This window comes from Alosa pseudoharengus, unplaced genomic scaffold (assembly GCF_046254945.1).
Source record: "Alosa pseudoharengus isolate Yale_2024_CS ecotype anadromous, Long Island Sound unplaced genomic scaffold, YU_APseudo_1.1 YU_APseudo_1.1_scf_6, whole genome shotgun sequence".
Lineage (NCBI taxonomy): Eukaryota > Metazoa > Chordata > Actinopteri > Clupeiformes > Clupeidae > Alosa > Alosa pseudoharengus.
The window spans coordinates 18,921,855-18,933,366 of NW_027468848.1; the positions used below are offsets into that span (position 1 = coordinate 18,921,855).

An 11,512-nucleotide genomic window follows, 5' to 3' on the forward strand; every position below is an offset into this window, starting at 1 on the left:
GATGAAGCAAACAGAACTGTGTGTGAGCTAACTGACAACTGTAAACAGCCAACATGACAACTTACATTAGAAGCAAACAAATACTTTTGACAGATTTTCCCGGAGCCTTTAACAGGGTATAATTTTCTCTCTGAAAGTGACCCAAGGGAAACTGTTGAATTGTACCTACCGGTAGTTATAACCACTTACCTTATAAAAATTGTCAATATACTGTTATATATACCGGTAATACAATATACTGTAGACAATACTGTTGTCAAAGGTAATATTTAGGTTTGTAAGTAAAGAGTTTTTAAGATAAAGGCTAAAATGTGATGCAATTTGATATTAAAAACATATGAAATGGGAATAGTAAAATTCTGCACTATACTGCAATGACAGCATTAGCAGTCTTAAGGATGGCTGACATGAGTTTAAATCAGCCTTCATAAATATTTAAGTACACTTACATCAGTTGTCACGAAGGGCAAATGTAAGTTATCACATGAAGAGAGCCCAGGACTAAAGCATTACTAAATCATAGCTAATGTCATGTCAGAACAATCACCTGGCACAGTCGAGGTGGGAGAGCATGCTGGCAGACTGCTCTGTAGATTACGCATGGAGGGAGTGGGGGTGCGCGGAGGTTGCCGTGGTTTCCAGTGTTTCTTAATTGCGTTTTCATGGGCTGAAGGGTGGGCTCATGATGGCGCCTGGATAAAACAAATAAACTTGTCAGCAGTGGTCCTCGAGGCTTAGCATTCAAATCTTCTATTTAACGGCACGGCGTTAAGCGCCCGGCGTGGAGGGGTTACGCACGTAATTGGCTGTTGTGAAGATTCCCCCAGTAATGTCCGTCCTAATTGAATCTGACAAAGAGAAAGAGGGAGTGGTAGCTAGTTTCTGGGAGAGGAGGGGGCTCTGTGTGTGTGTATGTGTGTGTGTTTGTGTGTGTGTGTGTGTGTGTGTGTGTCTGTGAGTGTGTGTGTTTTGTGTAGAGATGTGGGGGTGGGTAGGGGGGTGCAGGGGTTGTTGGAAAGGCGGGTGCCAAGCATACAAAACAAAGAGGATTACAGATTGATCGTTTTCTTTTTTCCGATCCGACATTCATTTAATAAAGCGGATGCTTTGTTTGACACGTCTCAGCTGGTGGCATGATTGAAAGTGTCCTCTGAAAGAAAGCTGGGCTCTGTGGCTGACTGTGTGTAGATCATCTGTGTGTGTTAGTGTGTGTGTGTGTGTACCTATCTTGCGGGAGGGGGCAGAGTTACAAGTATGAGATGCAAGCGAAGCAAACTACGCGGGGCTCGTGGGAGGGAGCAAGGCGCCCAAGACAGCCCTTCTGCTCCTAACCTGATCAAACTTTACCAGATTAGCATCAACTCTCTGGAAACCTGTGTGTGTGTGTGTGTGTGTGTGTGTGTGTGTGTGTGTGTGTGTGTGTGTGTGTGTGTGTGAGTGTGTTTGTGTACGCTCTCTGATGATAAAGTGAATGAATTGGTAAGTGGATTAGTGCAGCACACAGCAAATACCCACACCTCTCACTCCTGTGTGTGCCATCTAATAGACTTTAAGAGGGCTAACATGCAGCCGGCAGAAGCCTTTCCAATGCACATCATTCTCTCCTTTCAGACTCAGCCAGACAGGTTATCAGCCTACTAGGCTGAAAAGAGCAAAGAGAAAAGAGCCCTCCCCTGTCTCATATTTCAGCTGCTTTAAAAGCCCCTTTGAAATGGTACCAGGCCATTTTGGAATTGTTTTTAAATTGATTTAACTGATTTTTTTAAACCCCATTCATTGGCTTGTGGTGTGTCAGTTCACATCCAAAACAGTTCACTGTCAGTCCCTGTTAGGAATCACCTTAGCCTAGAACAGTGAAATGCATAGTGTATCTTGATAGACATTTAGATGAGGCCTTTTCCTAATACAACTCTGGCCTGAAATGCAAACTGAGTTGATCATCTGAGGAACATGACCAGAGTTTAGAATAGTCTTTTTTTTTGTTAGAGCAAAGCTAGAGACCCCAAGGCATCACTTTGTGTTAGCAACTAAAAACTAGAAAAACAAAAACTTGTTCCAACACCTTTTGCCATTGTGTTTATCAATTTACTTGCTGACGGGCTTACTTTTATGCTCTCTTTTGTTTTACTGTTTTGTTTACCTTTATTCATTTTGAATTAGGCTAATCTCTTCTTTCTATTTGTGCTGGCTTTTATTTCATTATTTACTATAAGTTCATTTTTGGTATATCATTTTTTTCTTGATGTATTTAAGCATTGTTTTGGTCTTCCCTGCTCTTTTAATGTGTCTGAGTCCATCTGTTAGCAGCATTGCAGAATGCTAAAGAACTTTGCAGTCAAATGCATACATTAAATGTACAAGGGGTTGATTTTTGTGCTAACATATTAGTTGATATTGGTATTATCTATCTACACCCCTCCAGAGGGAGTTCCCAAATCCCCACTCCCATACATTTGATATCAATTAAACATCCTAAATGTCCTCTGTAGAGAACAAAAGCAGTTAGTTCAGTAGTATGCATGATATGGGAGATAGTCAAGTGTACAAATAGAGGACAAAATTGGACTGCTGGTAGTCAGGAGGATATGCTTTATACAGATAAATCTCTAAGACTAGATAAGTCTGTCATTTACCTTTTTTTAAAAAGCTTTCAGCATTCAGCAACACAGGATGCAGGTATGGAAGGATTTGTTGAAAGACACATTTAGATTTCGTAAATGACACCATTAACACTTGATGGAAGTTTCAGAAAAGAGCAGTATGATTTCACCTCCAGAGTGTGGAGTACACTGCAGAGCAGATTGACCTTGAGAAACCCTGAGGAGTACAAGGTTGTCATACAAGGCTTCAGCCTGAGCTGTTGTAGCCCCCCCACACTATAAACCCCCATAAACGTAACTGGCTCTCAGATCAATAACTAATTAGCCTGTAATTACTTTACAATGCTGACACATCCCCACCCAAAGAGCCTGTTGAAGAGGCTCGTAGTGGCTCTCACTAAAAAGGCTCCCTCGACACTGATCCGTTTCCGTAATGGACACACCTCGCTCCGCTGAACTGTAACTCAGGCCCAGGGAGCTCTGCCGGTCAGGGGAGGGTCGTTTGCCAGCTTCCGAAAGTCTTCTGGCCTGACCCTCCCTGGTCGCCTCTCTGTGGAAAGCGGCCATTCTCCGCCCCCCTCATCCACCCCCTGCCAACTGGGTCCCCCCTCCTGAGGACCATTATGGCTCTTCTGCTGTGCATTAGCGTGCCATCAGTCGCACACAGTGGTACAGTCTGCCATTACTAGCCTACCGCTAATGCTCGCTCTGTCCCTCTTCCTATCCTCCACTGTCCCTCAGCACACATTTAGACCCATCGCTGGTGAGGAGTCTTTCACAGATGCACTGTGGACCAGAAGCGATAGCAGTAATAAATACATCAAAGAGCTTATCAGCATTTAAAGTGTGTTAGCCATCATATTCTATACAATGGTGATAATAAATATGGTTGAAAAAATCTGTCAGGAGAAGCTAATTATGTGCATTATGGTATCCATTCTACATTCTAAGATTGGGGTCGAAACGCATACAGTTTGCATATTAGTAAACTACAAAGCCCATCAAGCAGTATGACTGAATGAGGTTGAAGTTCTAAGGGAGGAAAGCCTCAGACTCCTTTTACTGTAAATAACAATACGACTGGGGCTTCTGGGTTTTTACAGAGGAATTATCTGGCTCCTTCTTTGTCTCGCACTTTAAGGAAATCTCCTGCCGTGTATGTGTGTGTTTGTGTGTGTGTGTGTGTGTGTGTGTGTTAGGCAATGGCATGATAGGATCCATATGGGGAATCAAATGCAAAACACAAACAGCAGCTCTGGGGGGGGGGCAGGCACCACACACACACACACACACACACACACACAAGCTGCAGGTAAAGCGTCACCTGCTCAGTAATGACAACGGCTCCTGTTTGATATGCAGGAATCTGCCAGTGCCAGGCACCTTGTGTTTGCACACCAGCGTGTGCATCACCAATTACAGCTCTTTCAGAGCCATTTCCCCCCCAGCCCCCAGTGCTGCGAGTGTGGCAGAATTCAAATGTGCCCTGTCACACCAAAGAGGACATTTTCTGAAGGAGTCGTGCACCTGAACCAAATTTTTTATCCCAGCAGTGTCTCCTGCACACAATAACAGCCACCTGTATTAAAACGTAGTTCATCTACAGAAACGCCACCTATTACCGCCTATACAAACCAAGACGGCGGATTCCTAAAGAAACGCAAGCACCCACACTATAAGTGTATCTAAATTAGCTATGTACCAAAAATGACATTTTACCGTGACTCAAAGAGCTGTAAACAGTGTTGTAAGGCTGTGTGTAGAAATCTGCTTGGAGCTCTAGTGGATTTTTTATTTGCGACGAGAATTCTCGGTCTAACCATTCATGTGCCGTGTGAAAGGGCAGAAATAGGCTCCCACTAGCCCAGCACTAAACTCAGAGCATGGTAAACAAAATAGGATATTTCAGGCAGTAAAAGCCCCGGTAAGAACCAAACCAGATTTCTATGACTACTGAAAAATGTAATGTTAATTTATCAAATGTTATTTTGAATTATTAAAAAACATTGTTGTTTTAGAACAGTGGTCCCCAAACTACGGCCCGCCACCTCATTTTGGGTGGCCCCCCCAAAACATGTCTGTGGTATATAGCATCTGGCCCGCACGGGAGTACAACATCGTCAAACTATAACCTCCGTAATTTCCCCCATTCATTCTCTATGGCGAGTTTAACAATACACATGTAATATTCTTTTTGTCCACTAGTGGTTGCTTTGGCGCTGTTTCGCGTTTGCCATCGAAAACGGAATGAACCTACCTGAAAACAATGTAAGAGGCCTGACTGCATCAGTGCTCAAAGTATTCTAAAAGTGTATCAATTAATTGTTAACAACTAACTAACTTCTATTCAAGTCATATTTCTGGGACTTTCTGGGATAATTATTTCTATTTTTTATTGAAATGTTCTTCAAATGTTCATACAAATTCACAAAGTTCTCATTAAGTGAGTGAACGTTAGAATGGTGGTCATTTCAGATGTTTTTGCCAGCAACTCTCATAGTTTGAGAACTTTAAATTATTTGTAGGATATTGCTTGTTCACAACTTGAGCTGTGTATGCAAAGACACAGAGCAGAGTTCACACATTTTGAATAAAATACACTTTTAGGACTCCCTTCTAATACTTTTGGGAATGCTAAAGTCTTTTTTATTAATATTATTTAATTTGAGCTACATTTTACATGATATGATGATGGCAATATAAACACAGCTAACAATGGTATTAAATTGCAGTAGCCTATGATTAAAAGTAATGGAATATTCAACTAAGGTAGACTGTTGTTGTTCACAGCCATAGGCGGATTATGAACTTTTGGGCCCCTGGGCCCAGATGTATTAAGGGCCCCCCACTAATTGTCGTATATGTGGGAGGGGGGGTTTGGGGGTCCTCCCCCAGAATTGTTTTAATTTGTTTGATGTGATTTCCTGTATTCTGGTGCATTTTGGGGATTGCCCATTGTAAATTCAATCAGATTCATAGCCTACATCCTGATTTGTTGATATTGAGGCAATGATTCCATGCAAAGGCTTAGGCTTTAGGGCCCCCTGACCCCTTGGGCCCCTGGGCCTGGGCCCGGTAGGCCCTTGCAGTAATCCATCCCTGTTCACAGCACAAAGCTATTTATGGTTACTGATATACTCCGAGTCTCTGGCCCTCTTTTAGAGCCAGGCATAGTGAGCTGGCCCTCGGAAGAAAAAGTTTGGGGACCACTGTTTTAGAATTTTCGAACGAAAGGGGCGGTAGTTGGTGCTTTTACGATATATATTACGTTTCATGTAGGGAGTCTTTACTGTTGGTACTGAGGTGAAATACCATAACAGATTGCATTTTCATAAGGCTAGCATCAGTTAGCAACTAGAATAACTTGTGGAAGTGTGTAGCCTACAGTATAAATGTCAGACACTATACCTGTGCCCTACAAAAAATGGGCAATTTCTGATATGTTCCAGACATTGATGGTGTAGAAATTTCTCTCACCGGCTCACATTCTATTCTCGCTGTTCAGAAATCCATTATTGAATTATGACACATTGCTGCCAATTCTACTGTTTATCATCCATTTCCCAGCATAGGATCTCTGCAGCTCACTTTGGTGACACTGAAGTGCCATTACTGCTGTGTAGAGCAAGTCAAGGGAAAGTCCAAATGAAGCTGTAGTGTCTCAACTCTCTCCTTATGAGGGAACATTGTTTTCACTGCATCAAATACTCATCGGGGACACGGTCTGGAAAGGCTTATACCACTAATAATAATATACCCGGAGACACATTCAGGGCACACTTGACTTATATCCCTATGCAAATACTTATGTAAATGGCTGAATCTCTTTTTTTAACCACTAAGTCCAGAGTCCTTTTTAACTCTCTTTTTCCCCTCTCTCTGTGTCCCTCTTTGTCCAAGCCTGTGTCTCCCACACGGCGTCTCCTATTTCATATTCCTTTAAAATGTGTGGAATTGACTCCTGTGTTATGTCTCTGATTTTATATCTCTTTCCCTCTCCTCTCTCACATCTCTCTGTATCTTTTCTTTATTTTCACACTGTTACTGTGAGATAGTGTGAGTGAGCTAGTGGGCTGGCATGCGCTGTAAACTTCAAGGATTGTCTCTCTGTCTTCATCCTCTTTTTTTTTTGTCTGTATATCGTTTCAATATTGCTCTCCTCAGTCTCTCTCTTTACCCTCAATCTCCGCCATCAACACTGCATTGGAATGGGCCATTAGGGAGCAGTTTGGTTCCAGGTAAATGCGAGGTGACGGGCAATATGATTATCCCTATGATTTTTCAGAAGAAATGCTATTAGACTAAACATATAAGAATGATAACGCGGGGAACCGCTAAAGTCGTCTGGCTTCATTGGGAGAGCCTGCCAGGCAGCCTCGTAATGCGCACTAGGTGCACAGTGGATTGATGTGCTCTGCCCCCATAGGATATGATTGAGAGATGGAATCTCAAACGCGTGAAGAAAGTTTACTGTCCCTGAAATCCCTCTCTCCGGGGACCCAGCTGCCTCGGGCAATGTCACATTCAATGCTCCAAATTTAAATATTTGTCTTATCCTCCCGAGTGGGAGAGGCCGTTTAGATTCCAATTTAGTCCAACTCAGTGCGGTCAGATGGAGCGGCGGCGGCAGCAGCGGTGAGTTGTTTTGGGGGGGGGGGGGGGGGGTGACTGGGATTAAGGCATGATTTATGGCGTGAATGCATCAGCTACGTCCAGCAGGGGTCCCTCCGTACACAAACGCGTGGATGACAAAACACGGCAGCGTCGGGCGGCACCCAGTAACAGCCCCCGTTGGCTCGCACCGAGCTGCTGCTCGGGAAATAATGTGGTGGGGAAATAACAAGGAAGATCCAGCCCCTTTTTTACTCTGAAAAGACCTCTCATTGCCTGCTTTTGCTTTTGAAAGGAGGTGCCCGCGCCGTTCCCCCAGCCATCCAGGAAATGAATTCACCTGCCCCTCTTGCCTGCTTTCTCTGCTTTGAAGCCCTTTTTTTTTGCCCTGCCTAGTCTTCCATTTTCTATCGTTTCCTCCTCTTTCACTCTCCTCTGGCCTGGCACAAAGCAAGTGCCAATTCTTCCGAGTAATTTGATGCCCGGGCCTATGAAATGATTGGTCTATCTCGGCTCCGGCAATGTTTTGCATTGTCAGCTGAATAATCCACCATTTGTCACAGTGTGGGAGAGCAAGCGCTGAAGTTTTTGGAGGTTTGCTATGTGCGTGTGCTGTATATGTGCATGTGTGTATTTGTGTAAATGTGTCTGTGTGTGTGTGTGTGTGTGTGTGTCTGTGTGTGTGTGTCTTTGTGTATGTGTGTGTGTGTGTGTGTGTGTGTGTGTGTGTGTGTGTGTGTGTGTGTGTGCACAAATACTTTGATTGCACATACTGTGTTGTGGGATACTGAGAAGACAAACACATCCTGATTGGTTGAGTGGTTGCTTTTTTTAACATATGACTAAATGTATTATACAGTTCTTCAGAATGCTGCAGAAAGTTCCATTAATATGAAAGGACCTTCCCAACGTTTGGAGGTCCAATAATTCCGCATAATGACCGCTGCAAAGAATTAATGACCACTGCCAGTGGCAATGGATTTTGTACTTCTGATTCAACAAGTCTTTCATCAGTCCTTGAGTAGTCCATTCACTTATGACAATGGAGCTTCATTGAAAATGAAAGTCAGCAAGTCAGAAAAGAGTATTTCTTTTCTCCGGGTGATAAATAGATATAACATAGGTCCGAATGTTGGGAAGGCCCATTCATGTGAATGGAACTTTTTGCAGCACTCTCAAGAGCCGTGTAATAATGTCCAATAATGACCGGTGGACAATAGCCTGCATTATGCCTTACATAAAATAATGTTTTTCAAAAGTATCTATGCAGTTTCCTTACACACTGGTGTTTTAAATCCCATCTGCATCTCTACTAACTGCATGTACATGTTTATCAAATATTAATTCTACAGTGTTTGGAATTATTTTTTTAGTGGAGAGAATGCATCACACTACGGGCCTTTGCATACTGACAATCAATGTAAACCCACGTTTAATTCTAACTGACAAAAATGTCGATATGTAAAGTGGAGAGCCATAAATGTAACAGGACTCCTTCTAAATCATTGTGGCTTGTCTGGTGTTGTTGCTCTGTAGTTTGCATAAAAGTGAGAGACTCCCGAACAGTTTTTATATTTTTGAAAAAAAGGAAATCCTCCATTTTCTTTAGATGTATTTACAGAAAATTGATGGGGAAAGCTGAAAACATAAGATAATTTTGCCTAATCGGAGTCTGTAAATGATGTGTGAACCGTTGGAATTGAATTGCTGCACAGTGCATTTTCCCCTTGGTAATTTTGTACTTTGCTGTGAAATTTTGTTACTAATAGCTTTGGAGATGTTTAGGGTATATACCCCCCCCTCCACACACAGACACACAAATCTCTTAACGATTTATGCGAATGTCCTCTTGGGTGTGAGACTGTAGCCTTCATCCTTGTTCCAGTTCAACCATAATTTTTTCTCCTTCCCTCTCCCTCCCTCTCTCTCTCTCTCTCTCTCTCCCTCTTTCTCTCTCTTTTGGCTTTTTTGTGGGGACAGCTGTCTGGCCTCTGCTCCGCAGAGGAACCTTGTGCTGCCATGCACTCTACCCCTCCACACACACACACACATACACACACACCCTCCCCACGCCATCCCCCCACCTCGCTCTTTAAGAGAGAGACAGAGATTAAATCAATTTTTCAGTGTCATCAAACCCATGGCTCAGCTGTTTGTGTTGACAAAGGGGAATGTGTTTACACTGCCCCTTGCAGCTGCTGCAGAGTATGCCATCAAGCACTGGAGACTGAGACAAACAAGTCCCGGGGAGGAGGAGCAGGGAAAAAAAGAGTGGCAAGAAAAGAGCAAAGTCACATATCTTATCCGTCGCGCACAAACATGTCTTCAGAAAAGCAGACCCGGCCAGTGTGTCACAAAGATGCGCTCGTAACATGTTGCTCAGCTCTAATTAACGGTCTAATCAGTGGCGCTGTTTAATTTTAATATACAGGTCGAAGCTATTGGATCTGACACGTTTGTCCTTGTTTGGATTATAGATGAGCATGTGACTCATCGCAGCGCTTTCCGCGTTTCATTACGGCGCCATTAGGGCTGCAGATTTCCTGTCTAATCGCATGGCCCTTGACAGGCAGGCTCGACAGATGCCTCTCCACACTCAGGCGCGGGCCAGCCAGCTTTGATATCCCAGCCCCTGCCGAACCAACACCTGCCTCTCAATATAGATGGAGAGCGTGAGAGTGAAGAAGAGGCTCACAGAGAGGGAGAAAGATAGAGAGATGCAGAGAGAGAGAGAGAGTGTTAGAGAGAGACTTGAGCAAATCTGATGAAGTACAGTTAATGAAAGGGAGAGGGGAGATGCTGAGACTCCTGGCAAGAAAGATGGAATTCTGGGTAACTGCTCACTCAGTGGTGCACACAAGAATGATACTCTGGCAGACAACAGGCCTCATGGAAAGAAAAAACTCCTCCTGCCGTGTCGTGGGGAATAAGTGAGAAGTCGGGGGATGCGTAATAATGTTCTTGAGCATATTAGCCATCTGACTGTCACCATCGTTTCCCGCTCATCTGAGAGCACCGTATGGACAAGAAAGGCTTTTATCGTTGTTGACAAAAATCATCTTCATCATCATCATCATCAGCAGCTTGCCGACACTCATTACCACTTAATATCAGTTAATTGTGGCGTGTTTCATTCAAACTCAGTGTTAGGGAAATTAATACTCTTTTCCCTCGCTGCCTATTAATATCTACATAATATCTATTTGCTCTTCAGCAAATTGTCACACTCTTTTTGTCTTTAAATGAAAAAGGAGCCCTCATCTTATTACTAGTCTCTTTCTGAACACCATCATTCCCTTGATGGTCTCATAGTTATACTGAAATTACTCTTTGTATCACATATGTATTGTATTATTACAATGTAATTATATGATATTCAGTGTTGGGAGTAATACGTTACAAAGTAACGCGTTACTGTAATTCCACTACTTTTAGTGGTAACGAGCATGTAACGAAGTATTTTTGTAAATCCAGTAACGCAATTACAATTACTGAAATTTCGTGAGTTCGTTACTTGCGTTACTCTGTTGATCTTGAATGAACGACTGCAGACAAGATGCACATTTGCTGCTTTGTCTCCCGACCTTAGCTGTGTTTCCAGCGATTGTGTTTCATGTTTAGATTGCAGATGCATTCTTTACAGTTAATAGGAGCCTCCTCACATTCCTCCTTATTTCGGATTTATGCTAAAACACACAAGAGTGCATTACGCTACAATTTAAATGGGCATCTTAAAAGCCTTTTCCCTTTTGTTTCCATCTCGTAAGCTCCACTACAGTAAAAGCGCATTGTTGTTTATCTCCGCTCTTTTTCGCCTATTGCGCAAAAGCCTCATTATATCAATTTCTCATTCTTACAACATAGCCACTCCACAACACCAATAGGCTACGGTAGCCTATATATAGCCTTGGCACAAGCAAGCACACGTTTAACTCGAGAGGAAAATGCAGATTTCACTTACCAGATAAAGAAACCACCAAATAGCCCACCGTACGTAACAGCGACTTGAGTTATTTGCACAGTAGGCTATGTTTACATCGGAATTGACGTCCATGGTGTTATGGATTCATTTGTCTGCGACGGAACATGCAACTTCTCTCTGGAACACCTTATCAGCTGAAGAGTAAGCATAGTGCGCGACAATCCCAAACTCTCGGATGCATTAGAACTTATTTCGGTAGGTCAGCACTTGTGCAGCGCAGGCTTTTCCCAAACTGGTGGTGCTTAAAATGCTATATAATACAACTGTGTTCAAAGCAGGATGAGGATAACCTAAGGTTATGTGTGTGTGAGCAGACAAT

At 43.0% G+C, this 11,512-nt stretch overlaps 1 protein-coding gene across 1 annotated transcript in view; it reads left to right on the forward strand.

Annotated features, from left to right (window-relative positions):
- The window catches only part of LOC143106838 (transmembrane protein 132C), a 160,117-nt gene that overhangs the window by 134,274 nt on the left and 14,331 nt on the right, over positions 1 to 11,512 (forward strand). The gene's annotated exons all lie outside the window — the stretch shown is intronic.